The sequence below is a fragment of the Manacus candei genome, unplaced genomic scaffold (assembly GCF_025592945.1).
Source record: "Manacus candei isolate 608988 ecotype Guabito, Panama unplaced genomic scaffold, ASM2559294v1 h1tg000005l, whole genome shotgun sequence".
Classification (NCBI taxonomy): domain Eukaryota; kingdom Metazoa; phylum Chordata; class Aves; order Passeriformes; family Pipridae; genus Manacus; species Manacus candei.
Window position 1 is genome coordinate 22,474,705 of NW_026138053.1, and position 13,609 is coordinate 22,488,313.

Here is a 13,609-nt window from a genome sequence, read left to right on the forward strand (position 1 = left end):
CTGTGCTGTGAGTAAGAACAGGAGGCAGCTGCACACACCTCTGAAGAGCAGCGACACAGGGAAGATGTCAGAGCTACTTAGCAAAGTTAAATAACCCCCACGGCAGGGAACAGAAGGACAGGGAACAGCACAGGCAATAATGGCACTTGGCAGGGCTCACTGCACTGTTAAGAAATCCAAGCAAGTCAGCTGTTCACTTTGAATGACTACAGTTACTATTAGGCATAATTACAGAAGGCACAATGCTCCCAAAATTCTAGAGCAAAGATTACCTTTCAGCTGCTCTGCCACGTTATCAAATAAGTTAACTGACCTTCGCTGTGGCCTTAAGATTTTAAGGTTAAAATTGTTACTGTAATTTCTGTACCAGACTATTTTTTTCAGACTCCAACTGGTTGGCTTATTTAGATCCCACACTGAACTTGGAAGCTTGTGTACAGAAAATAGCACACTAAGTAGCTGCCACAAATTCTAGATATCCTGGTCTCAACTAAGGGATATTTACTTGTACCCTCTTAGATACTGAGAGTTGGTACAGAGGAAGCTGAATGTGGTATAATTCACATTGCACAATCATATTTTTAAAATACCGTAAAACCCCATCAACCTCCCCACATTTAACAGACCTTTTCCACTGGTTCTCCTGATCGCTTCAGAATTCCTCAAACTGACTTGTTTTTGAGGTCACTTTTGAGGACTGGAGCGATGAGAAGTTTAAAATATCTAACAATTTCACTCAGCAATTCTTGTCTGCTTTCAGTCCCTCTCTGCCACCACGCCCATTTCAGCATTTTCAGTTGTACATGAAATCAGTTTTACACACATGCAGAGCAGAACAGTGTTCTGTGTAAGCTACAGTATATTTTTCTTGGTGTAGTAGTACAGACAGACATGAAAAGGGGAAGAAAGCTGTGAAAAGACTCAGGTAGAAAGTCTACTTTATCCACAGGGTTTTTTTAGCAGGGACAGATCAACTCTCACTATTGCCATGGGAAATAACTATATTCTCTTTGTTATAGTCTTCCAATTTATACATTTCTGCCTATGTTTGAGACACAGCATCCACCATTCCTCCTCAACTTTGGGAAAAAGATTACTACATTCTGCATTTTTCAGATACCCCATCGTAGCTGGTGGGAGCACAGACAACCAGATGACAAACTCTCTCAATCCATATTTTATACACTGCATTTTTAAACCTCTAGCCAAAAAAAGTCTGTATTTTTAACACAAGTGTAACATGTGAAGACACCTCTTCAGCAATATTACAGTGGTTTTTAATGCAGTCCCATCACCCTGAACCCCCCATCCCACACCTGCTGAGCCTACAAGGACACAATCAGTTAGGACAGGCAACCTGTACATGAGCTTCCCAGAATTTTAGTCTTAAAAACACTAAGCAAACACTGGAATAATTCCCACAATCCCTATGCAACCACAGGAGGACATCTAGTACCTGTCAATTCCACTCCAATGGTTGTATTTGGGCTGAATTTGGAGAAGGATGAACCAGAATGACAAGGCAAAGAACACCATTCAAGACTCAAACCTGCTGAAGATTTCCTAGAATCTTCAACTCTCAGAGCCTCAAATGCCCATCTGTGAAGTGGGAAACATCATCAAAAACACTACATGAAAGTTTATTCATAACTGGGACACATTAGCACCTCTCTCAAAACAGAAACCAAGAAACAAATCCAGACAGACTCTATTTTAAGCACGGTAAAAGTGGCTAAGGGGCAAAAACCATCATATACAAATCTGTTATTTGCATCCAGCCATAACTTCACTTTTCTAAGAATAGCTTTGTTTCTGGGACACTGAAGAATGTGGTCCTGGTAAATTCTGAAACTAAATACAACAACTAAAAAAAAAAACAAACCAAAAAACAAAAAACTCAAAACTTTTACACCACATATTCAATTGGTATTAGAGGCAGATGCTCCCAAATCAGTGTCAGTAATATCAAAAAAACTTCATTGCACACAAAAATGTGGCATGAAAAATTTCAGCCTGAAAGGAAAGATTTCATTTCAACTGTAAGTCTGGCATATTTAGATTCTAGAACTGAAGTTGCCTCCTAACTGCAAAACCCAGGGATAGTCTGCACTTAGATATTAAATTTTGAAAACCAACTGTGGATCTTCAGAAAACAGACTAATTTAAATCAATTACAAAAACATAATGCCACAGAAAAACAGAACTCTGGATTCAACATACTTGGAAACCAAGAAAGCTTTCTTCATGCTCTTTGTAACCCATTATCAAGGGAGCCTATTATTTTAAATGAACACTCAAAAATACTGTGTAATTATTGAATACGCTTTTTTTGTACGTGGTTTTGTACAGAGAAGGCTGCACAGAAATAACAAATGGAATTCCAACTAACACACTGATTTCACTTTTCTGATGTGGATGTTTATAAACTGTACACAACAACAATCTTTTATTGATGATTTCATAACTTTCTATTGCCCAAAGTATCACTCTGGGATCAAGATTTTCAGGTCAATTTTTTATTTAGGAACATAACAACAAAACAAATAAACAAAAAATTTGGCCATTTATCCCACTATTAAGAGTTCTTTAGAACTTCAGCACTGGTCAGCTTAATACAACACGAACACAGGCTTCAATAACCTCCAGTAATGCTTCAGCAGCAAAAGTCTCTGTCAAATCAAAGTACTTAATAAAGTCTCCAACATCAGGATTTCCCTCCCTCTCAAGACTAATCTGCACCAAGGTTCATTGACAAGGAGATTTGCTGCTAAGCAGGCTGAAAATTGCAGTAAAACTTTGAGGACTCCTGAGCTTTTATTTCATGTACCTCAGACATGGCTCTATGACCTACAAGACTAGAAGCTCTCGGTAGATCTCACTACAACTCATCCTTGAACGAGAGCTACACTAAGTTTTAATTTCCTTAGAAAGCCTTGCTAATACACTTTTCCACCTCTAGATTTTTGGGCTGACTGGTTTTCAGCAGAGCTTGGAATAGGGTACACAATGCACAGATTGCATTGGTTCCATACAATCTGTGAAGATAGGTGGCTGAGTAGGAAAAGAAAACCCTTTAAATCACCATCTCTCCTGCACCCATCACCTCAGTGGGAAAACTGCAGCACAGGGTGATCCCTGAGGCTACCTAGACAACCTGGAGAGGAATACTGTTAATGGCCACTGAATGGAAAAATCAAAATTAATTTCTGCTCCTTAGAACGAAGACGTTCCATTGCAAGACAAAGGCTTTGCTAGTTCAATTATTCTTCAAATTACTCCCCTTTAAAGCCTAAGAAAGTCTTTCCAAAACACTACCAAAACTAAGTGTGTCAGGTGGAAAACGGGTCACGATACAAGAGAGCCATTTTAGGGAATTATCCCACGGATGCATCTTATTAAAATGGAGGTTGTGGATGCCAGAAATGAGCACCCACAAATAGGTCTGCGTCACTTCTAACAGACAGCCAGCAACAGCTTAAATAGAACTACTAAGCTAAGCAACGAAAAACAACCCAAATTAGCCACCCACAAAAAAGTCCACACAGAAACTTAACTTCACCACAAAGCATATGTTAATCTGAATGAGCCATCTATGGAGCAAGGAAATCTGCTGCTGCCTTAGACGGGGAGGCAGCTGGTTGAACCAACTTTTTGGGAGAAAAACCAGTCACCTAAAATCTGGCCTTCCAGCAGGACAACCAGCAACAAACCACGACAGTTCAAGGAATTTCTGAGAGGAGTGTTTGAAGTCTAACACAGCACTAATAGTAGTGACACTTTTTAAACAAACTTTTAGGACACATATTGTAGAAAAAAATGAGTTTCTATGAGTTCTACTTGTTTCTTTCCACTGCATTCTTGAACTAAAGAATAAATGATAAAACCCCACAGACCTGAGGACAGCAAACTTCTAACTTGTTTCTATCCACAGATTTTAATATATATTTAACTATATGTGTGTGAATATTTCATTAACACGCACAGAAATCACATTCCTGTGGAACAGCCCTGCCAAAAGCAGCTTCATCTGCAGCACCAATCACGACCAGCGTGACTTTTTAGATGTGCCCATACAGCAAGGGATTAAAAAGCCACAGACAGGATAAACTCACACTGGCAATAAAACTGCCAAAAAATGGACTAAACATTTTCATGTGTTACACAGCTGCTTCCTTTCAGCTAAGATCATTTCTGTTATCTGTACTGTCTACGAAATAATCTCCTTCTGAAGTGACCTCAGGTAAATGAGAGATTATGGATCCCCCCCTCACTGGCAGAATGATGCCAGTGCAGCTATTCAAGAACTCAAGGGGGAAAAAGGACAGTTTTCATTTCATCTAGTTTGAGTAAAATTGTTTTTCATTTTTATATTCAGAGTATCAAATAAAGCTGTCCAATTTTTTGACAAATGCTATCTAAATATTACCTACAGCAATACAATTTCCCAGGCATTCAATGCTTTCAATGTTTATGTATGTCATTTTCTTCCATGTTTTACACCAGTGGCCCAATTCTGGTCTCCACCTTTCTACTGGATAAGGGAAGCTGTTCATCAACACAACTCTTGGATTTACTTTTGCCTTTTACAAGGAAAGAAAGAGACAATGCAGAGGGGCACTCAAGCATAAATACAGCCATTCTTATGAAGCAAATCCTGAAATTAGTAACTAGCTCCCCAAAAACTGTATTCACTTCTCAACTACTGCACACGCAGAGCATATAATACCTCTGTCTGCTTTAGCTTTATAATTACACTTTCGGTATTTTTCTTTGTATTTTAATGATAACTTTACAATTAAAATAGAAATAGATTTTTTAAAGTATCAATTATCAAAGTCGAGTATCAAACAAGTTCAAATTAAGAAACTCCCTTCAATGTATTTTGTGTCTGGTAATTCTTTGAATCCCCAGAGGTTATAATGAAAAACAGTACAAATATCATCAGACAGTTTTAACATAAACTCCTCTACTACTGCCTACAAATTCCTGGTCTGGAATATCATGAGACATCACCTCCATGTTCCACCATTTGTGCAAAGCCACACATAGTTTCCCCCTGAACACCTAAACTACAGTTAATTAAAATTAAGAACTATACAGCTTGTGATTAAAATAAATACACCAGTTCCCCAGAAGCCATTCTTGGAATGGCTTGGAATATTTACATAACAATTCTGAATTGAATATCCAACATCTGCCATGCCCAGATTTCAGAAAACTGATCATTTTTTCAAACTGCTTTGCAACACAAGGGACAGTTCCTTAGGTTAACATGCTGGATTTGCATACAATCAAATACTAAAGAGAATGGCCTCAAAGGCTGAAGCTCTACACCAGTTGCATGCACCACAGGCACCATAAAATGATGAGCACCACAAACCCACCGTGTGCCACTAAACCAAACACTCACTGGGTTCAGTGTTTCCCCCTCTTGGAACGGTCCAGAATGATCTCAGTACAAACAGAGCAGCCTCAACACTGATCCAGCATATCTTATTCTGCCTTGCTTTTGGAAGGTTGCATTTGTCCCAGATAGCTTCCCACTGCTGATGGCAGTGAACGTGGAGTCATGCTTGAAGAAATGCTTCTCCACATGTGTCTGCCTGCAAACTCACAGAGCAACAACTGACAGGCTGGTGGAATGAGCTCACGGTGCTCTCCAGAGCAATTCCCAGTTCAGGCTGAGGCACAACAAGGCAGCAATGCAAAACAGATCTTATTTCTCACTGATACATGAATAAAAAGCTTCTAGAAGCTGAAAAGACTACAATCTGAGTGACATGAGAACACCACAGTCACTACACTGAAATTTCACCAGTGGGGCAGAGAGACCAGGCAAATACACCACAGCCTTCCCTGGTATTGCAAGTGTCCAGTTCATTTATTCATTTGTTCTACATGAACCAAACTAGTGGAAAGGAACTTAATGCCACAACCACAGCTCAAGTGAAAACAACAAACATGAATAACCACCAATAACTGTACCAGGAGCTTTCCTTCAAGTCCCAGTCCATTTTCAAGTTATCAAAGTACAGCTTCTCTGCCAGAAAGGGTTTTTCAAGATATTCCAGCAGAGACTGGCAGTGTGTGTCACACCTAAGGCAGAACTAGCACACCACAAAGCTCGTGCACTAACCCAACACAACTACTCTGGCCCTGTGCTGAGAATACTCAAACATAAATCACAATTTAGATGTTTTGCTACAGTACTGAATATGTTTCAAAGAAAAATGTATCCTTTTCTGCAAACATAAGATCCAAAACTTCTTTGCAGGTCACTTTTAAGGCAGGCTATTTTCTTCCTTCTTAGCCTGACAATGTCTTTACAAGTAATTTTTGACTTCTTTGTCACTAAGCATTCAGCAGATGTTTTCAAAGACAGATTTTTTATTTTCCAGTTTCATGCAGTTGATTAAGAAACTTTTTAAAATTGTAAATTTTTAATTGAGGCAGGAGTTTTGAAGTTCTGGAAGGAAGCCAGGGCCAAAAAAAAAAAAAAAAGAACAGTTTCTATAGAATTAAAGAGAGCATCCTAATGATATGCATTCTCATTACTTCTGGGAACAGAACAATGTAAGTGCTTTCATCCAATTAGCTTTTCAACTTGCAGATGCCAAATGAGACTTATTTTCAAGATTTGCAAAACCATTTATTAAAGAAACTTCCATTATTTGGAAGAATGAGAAAACTTCAAAGTTCACGAAACTGAATTGCTGCCTATTTGAGCAAAAGATAAGGGAATAAATTAAGGCAAATTCTTGCAGAAACAAGCCATGTACCTGCTATCTAAGTATAGGATTCAAATAGTAGGTTGGCAGGCAGCACTTTTCTCTGAATATAGAGGACTAATGTGACCTGTCTTACCTATGAGAAGTCCTTTTTTAACTGAAAAAATTACAATTATCCACTAGGCTTCTTAATAATTAATTTAGGCCAGTTTATCGAGACCTCAGCAGCTCCCTGTAAAGGCATCTGTTAATGATTAAGATCACAAACAGTCCCTTAAAAAAACTACTCACTTAGCATGCTGTGACAAGAACCACTTTGTTTCTCGCTCATCTGCACCACCCCATGCAGCAGAAGCCTGGAAAGGCAAAAGCATTAGCAAACCACTGTCCCTACACACAGCAAGTGAGGTGGGAGTCCCCTCCTCATGGCATCCTGAGCAGGGGTTGCTGTGCCAGGTTGAGCACAGGGGAGCAGAAGAGAAGGCCACAGCAGCTTCACATCTGATGACACAACTGAGTCCAGTGCAGGCTGAGCAGTGCTCGGAATCTGCTCCTCTGCTGCCTGGAATAAGTTCCCAGAAACAACAGCTGAGGTGAACAAGAGCTGACTCCTCAAGTCGGTCTCAGTGTTAAGTCAGTGCAAAACACTTCCTTTTAGGAAGCTGATGAAAGAAAATCAATGAGTACATGAAGGCAGACCAGATTCCCGACAGATGAGCAGCAGAAGTTGTAGCCACTTACAGCCAATGCCCATCTCTCCACTGTTCCATTTTCTCCTTTCACTTTAGCTCTCTCACAGTGAAAGCCCTTGCACTTCTCTACAAACTCAAACAAAGCCATCTGGACCGGTGGACTATTTTCAACCCTCCCCACCCACCCCATGTTGACGAGGACAGTGAAGGAGGGCAGGACAGATTAAAGAGACAAACCTGAAATCATTCCCTGCTGTGAATAACTCGAGGAATCTCTTTCAAGGCTTCCACTTCCTGCTCCTTTACCACAATTTCCAAGTCCCACTGAAATAATTAACATTTCTTGACAGAGGAAGTGACACCTTTTTTCAGTGTTCTTCCCAATGAATTTTGAGCAGTGGATTTCTCTCCACATCATACCTTTCTGAACCTTTAAAGTATCCCTGACCTCAGCTGCAAATAAATAAAACTTTTATACAGAACTTGTTCTTCCAAAGCCCCTATTCATACCTTAGCCCTTAAATAACATAAATAATTACATCTAAGTTTTTTACTTCAGAAATTTGTTTGAAGTTGCTTTGAAATAATGTTCAGGCAAGCTGCTCTGTTCATGAGCTCTTTCAGAATATTTTGGAAGTGCACAAGAACCACTCTAAGGCTACATCAATAAGAATTCTCATTCCTCTTTAGAATAGATGTGCCAAAATTAATTCCCTCTTCTCTAGCTTTTTTCTCCATTTTTTTTTCTGTTCATCTTCTCAAGATATTTTTGGTGTTGAAGGGTCCAACCTGATGGAAGTATTCATCAGCAGTAGGAATCTACAGAATAAACAGTTTTATACAAAGTCCTGTACAGTCTTAAGGTGACAAAAAAAATGTTCCAAATAGTTACTCTAATCATTTATGTAACAACTTCAGCTGTTTGTCACCACTTTGCTCAAATCCTCTGTTGCCTGTAACTCCTGCCATATTCCTAACCAGACTCACGTACATCAAAAATAAACATAATTTCTCCTCTGTATTTCTCAGCATATTTTTAAGGCTTTTAAGACGCTCCCACTGTGCCAGTGAAATCCATGGCTGCCAAATGTACCACTTTTAACATACCACTGACAGCATCACTTAAAAACTGCCACTCTGGAGCACACAGAGGTGGTGGAATCTGCTCCTTGGTCTGGTCCAGCCTGGAGAGCTCAGAGCTGCTCACAGCCTCTTCTACCTGCTGCCTGTTATCCTCTGGATCTCTGGCTACATGCTCTTCCCTGTGACTCACGAGTTTCTTGGAACAGCTTCTTGTTCATGAAGAATGCTCAGTATGTAAAAGATGCAGCTGCCAACACCACACAGACAACAGTTCTGAACAGCACTGGTTAATTACACTGAGGGTCAACTTCTGCCCTCTGCTTTACACTGGATTCAATCGTGTCTTGTTGGAAAAAGAGGAAAAAAAAGATGAGAAGCTAAATTAGAAAAGCCTTATCAGCACACCCAGCTTTAAGTATCTGCCTTTCAGCATTACAGAACCCATTTTCCATGGAAGTTAACTTGCATCTGCCAAATGGCTGCAGATGAAGTTCAACATCTTCACTTGCTCTTGGTTCTCTGTTTATTCTGCTTAGGGAAAAAAAAACAACCCACGTGTCCCTTGATACTTTGCTTTCAAGATGCAGTAAATAATTCAGGCTCAACACATTATTAAAATACTTACCAAGAAACTTCTCCTTATCCAAAGCTGTGTGTGCACTACAAAGCTCAGAGCTTCATCTGTGGCATGAAGAACATCTCCTAACTCCAGTGACTCCAGCCAGTGAACCACACAGATATGCCACAGGTCAAAGGCAAATTTTTCTTACCAGATACATCTTTCCTACAGACTACTCACACCCACTGCAAAGAGAAAATCTTATTGTTCTCCATCATTAGAGGACTTCTGTTGTGCACCTGTACCCAGTATCTTCTGTGGGAAGCACACACTGCCCTAAACACTACTATAAAATAAGTCCTGTAAATACAACATATTTTTTTTTCTGCAAAATGAAAGCACCAATTTACTGATGTTAAGCCCATGAGGTCCTTCCATGGTTATCTGGTTACTTTGAAACAGAAGAAATATTAAGTCCTAAAGCATAGCAAGTCTTCAACTGGGAGAAAATCACTGGCTTCTCAAACAAAATGAAGATGTTCCTGCACTTCCACCTTAGAAAATTCAAACTAGTTTAAGCATAACTTACACCCTTGATCCTGCAAACACTCTTTTAAAATTGCGACTGTAGACTCAAATTGCAAGTAAAAATTTACAAACAATAAAACCTGGGAATGGTCATATGCTTACAAAATATTAATTTTAAACCAAGGTGTAGCAGTTGAGTTGCTTTCAGGAGGACAGACTGAAAAGGGCTGCTCTTCTAAGCAGAGCAAGTTTGATTTGCCAGCTTAAGCAAGCACTGCAGCAAAAAACAGGCAGGCCAGTCATTGCTGGAATACAAGTTACAGCCCAACTAACCCAAAATCGAGTAAGGCTGCCATTTCACTTAGGAATGAGCTGTACATTGATCTAAATAGATATTTAATGACCCCTCTTCTCTCAGTTACCCAGCCCCGGGTGATGCCACAGTTCTTCAGCAGTACTTGTGCATTTGATGCACCTGAATGTAAAGTGCAGTAATTCCTGTCTCTGATGCTCTAAGCCTCTGAAAACATACTCCACGTTATTTTCAAGTACACATCAGTTAAAATTATCCCCACCACACTTCAGATTGAAGACATGTAATGTTGAATCCGCACTATAATTTTACTGTTAATCAAGACAGTGTCAGATAATTTAAAACATGAACAATGTGAATGTTAAACAGCTTCTCCCTTCAGTATGTGTTTGCAATCTGTAACAGACTCGCTCGTTAGCATTTACTTAGAATGTTATGTAATGGCTGAGGTATTTGTAATAAAAACAGTCTATTTCTGTTAGGCTGCTCTTCATAGACATAAAAGCTGTCTTCATCTGATTTTTATTAGGACTTCATCTTCCTCTGCTCTTTATGCATTTTTAAAGACTCCTGTGCACTCCATTTTCATTTCACCAGTACTCACACAGCATTATTTACTCCCACCTCCCCACATAAATTTCAGCCTTTATTTTTACATCTGCTTTCACCCATAAGCTTCTACCAGGTTTGGGAAACCCGGACCCAAAAAAACAATGAGGGCATGAGGCTGAGCAAAGAAAAAATTTCCTGCAGAAGATGAACTGGTTCTACCAGTAAAACACCACTGGCAGTCCCGTCATCACAAGCCCGACATCCATCCTCACTAGTGGAAAGGTGGTGCATTTTCAGGGCGGAGTTTTTTCCCCTCAAACCCTCCACTACTGCAAAGTACCTCTGAAAGTGTCCACCTCCTTCTCCAGCGTAACAAGGAAGAGTGTTTTTCCTTCACTCACATCCCCAGTCCACCACACAAGGGTTTATTCCTCTGCAAGAGCACACCGTGCAAGGGTTTAATTCTTCTGCAAGATTTTTATCTCCACATTTTATCCACAGCACCCTTATATGGTATTCAGCCTACACTTTCCACCCTCTCTCCACTTTCACATCGCTCCCGTTACTTAGCCTGGAAAACAGCCTGGAACAAAGGGCTTGCACTTCCAGCCAGGCAGGACACCTGGCTGAAGTCAACTCCATCCAGTGTAATTGCTGCTTTGACTCACATTCTTTCCCTTAACTGACACACAACATTCATTCAGACTGACCAAAGAGAGCTCCCTTCCGAATTGCATCATCCTTCCCTTGCTCATTGTGGCCTGTTTCACTTTCCCTAGTGGACTCCAGGATGTGGGGAAACAGGGCCTAAGGAAGACAAGTCCTGTAAATCTGTACCATTGAACAAGGAGCCCAAGTTAAAACTGGACACTGATCTAACTATTCTGCTCTACAGAAAACCAGGGTTCCCATCATGGGAAGGCTAAATGAGAGTAAAGAAATTATAAATTTCTACTAACCGGCCAAGACACAGAATATTTATATTAGCAAAGCTCACAGAAGCAACTGTATATTGATTTACAAATATTTCATAAGCTATTATTTACAAAAGGAAAGAACTTCACACGAGAAACATATACAGACACCAAGGCAGTGTTTTGGGTGACAGACACAGAGATTACAACCCTGGTCTCCACACACTGGGACTGACCTATGAGGGAACCAAATTCTCACTTCAGTTCAAACAGCCACTTCTCAAGCACACACCTCCACCAAACTGCCTTTCCACTGAACATTCACCAACTTCAAACAACTCCCAAAACTTAATTCTTTAGACCCAAGGAGACTGTTGCAGAGTTGCAACAGGACACCACAAAAATTAACGTAGGAGAAAAATTCTCTAGACTACATAATTCAAAGAAAACCGACAGACATATCCAGCTCCTCACAGTCAGTATTTAAGGGTAATCCTTTTGCTTCTCATCCATGGACAAATGACATCATGTCCTGTTTCCTCCCCCTCCAAAAGCAGTTTCTTGCCTGAGCAGAGCTCTTTTAAGACTAGACACTGGGCAGGCCTGGTGCCTCACTGCAGAAGAGGCAGAGCTACGAAAAATTACAGCCCTGTTCCTTCTTTGGAAATAAAGCTAATTTCCACTAATGTACACATCTGACTCCAGTAAACAGATCAATGAGGAAAAATGGTCCTTCGCCGATGACAGAGTTCAAGACCTCTCACAGAAGAGTAAATTTACAAAACACACGTGTGAGACACAAAAAGGGTAGAAAACCCACTACGTTCCATTCAACACGCAGCACCACGTTCTCATGCACGCTCCCCTTCCCCATAAAGAGGTCGTGAACTGGAAACTATTTGGGCCATTTTTAGCCCCAAAATGTTCAATCCCTGCATCCCTCGGTGATGGCTCCCACCACCCACTGCATTATGGCCACTGCAGACCAGCTGCCTGAATTTCAGCCGTGTCATCTCCTCACGCTCTCACCATCCCTTAAGCTCTACCAGCAAGACTCTGACCATCCCATCCCTACAAATCCTGCCCCTGGGAGCACAAACAATACCTCCCCCGAGCGCCGCTCCGCTCAGCCCTACATCAAACACCCCAGGAACCGCCTTTTACTGGGGGCGAGCAGTGAAAGAAGCGTGGATGCGTATTTCCGAGTGGGAAAACCCAAGCGCCGCGCCGTGCATGTGCCCCCAGCGCCCTGCGAGAAAGGGCTGCTCTGCCCCGCGGTCCTGCAGGAAGAATCACGGCCACAGAGCGAACGCGGACGCACGGAGGGGCCGGCGCCTTCCTCGAGGAATGCCCAGCGGGGGAGAAAGAAAGAGAGGGAAGGAGAGAGATGGGGAGGGAGAGAGACCTGGAGCCGTTAAAAAAAGGGGGGCGCAGGAGGCGGGAGAAGGCAGCAGCGGCCCCACCGCAGCCGCCCCTCCCGGGCGCGGCCCGGGCTGTGTCCGGCGGGGCGCGGCCGCCCCGGGCGCCGATGCGGGGCTGCCCAGCGGCCCAGCAACCCCCGGCCCGGCCGCCCGCCCCGCTCCGCCCGCCCGCAGTGCGGTCCCGGGGCGCCCCTCACCCGCGGCCGCCCCTCACCCGCGGGCCGCGGGCCCGCCCGGGCGGAAGCCGCCCCCGCCCGGGGCCATGCGGCGCAGGCCGCCCGCCTGCTCCTGCCGGCGCCCTGCCGCGCCACGGCCCCGCGGCCCCACGGCGGGGGTGCGGAGGGGCGCTGGCGCTTACCGGGCGCGCAGCGCGGCGCTCGGCTGCCCGCGGGTGCCGGTGTCGGCGGGGCCGCTGCCGCTCCCGGCGCCGCCGCCTCGGCCGCTTGCACACAGGGGCCAAGATGGCGGGCGGCCAAGCCGGGCGCCAACGACGTCTGACGTCACCGCGCACGGCGCGCACCGCCCGGCCCCGCCCCCCGCGCCGCCGGGTCACGTGGCCGCGCCGTGCCGCAGTCGGGCGGGAGCGCGGGGACGGGGGCGCCCCCTGGCGGAGCGGGGCCGAGGGCGGGGCCGGGCTCTGCCGACACCGGCGGGACCGGTTTGGGTCCCCGTCCCTGTTCTCATCCTGGTCCTCATCCCGGTTCCCTTTTGGGTCCCCATCCCTTGTCCCATCCCCTTTCCGCTCGCCATCCTGGTCTCCGTTTCGGTCTCCGTCCCCGTTCTCATCCCAGTCCCCAGCCCCAGCCCAGTCCTCATCCT

The 13,609-nt window shown here is 43.4% G+C and overlaps 1 protein-coding gene across 9 annotated transcripts in view; it reads right to left on the reverse strand.

The window, feature by feature from the left end:
* PRRC2C (proline rich coiled-coil 2C) overlaps positions 1–13,274 on the reverse strand; it is a 70,887-nt gene extending 57,613 nt beyond the window's left edge. For all 9 annotated transcript variants that reach the window (XM_051805573.1, XM_051805591.1, XM_051805625.1 and 6 more), the window contains exon 1: positions 13,149–13,274. The gene's annotated coding sequence lies outside the window, so the exon portion shown is untranslated. The remainder of the gene's footprint in view (positions 1–13,148) is intronic.
* Positions 13,275–13,609: the final 335 nt, after the last annotated feature.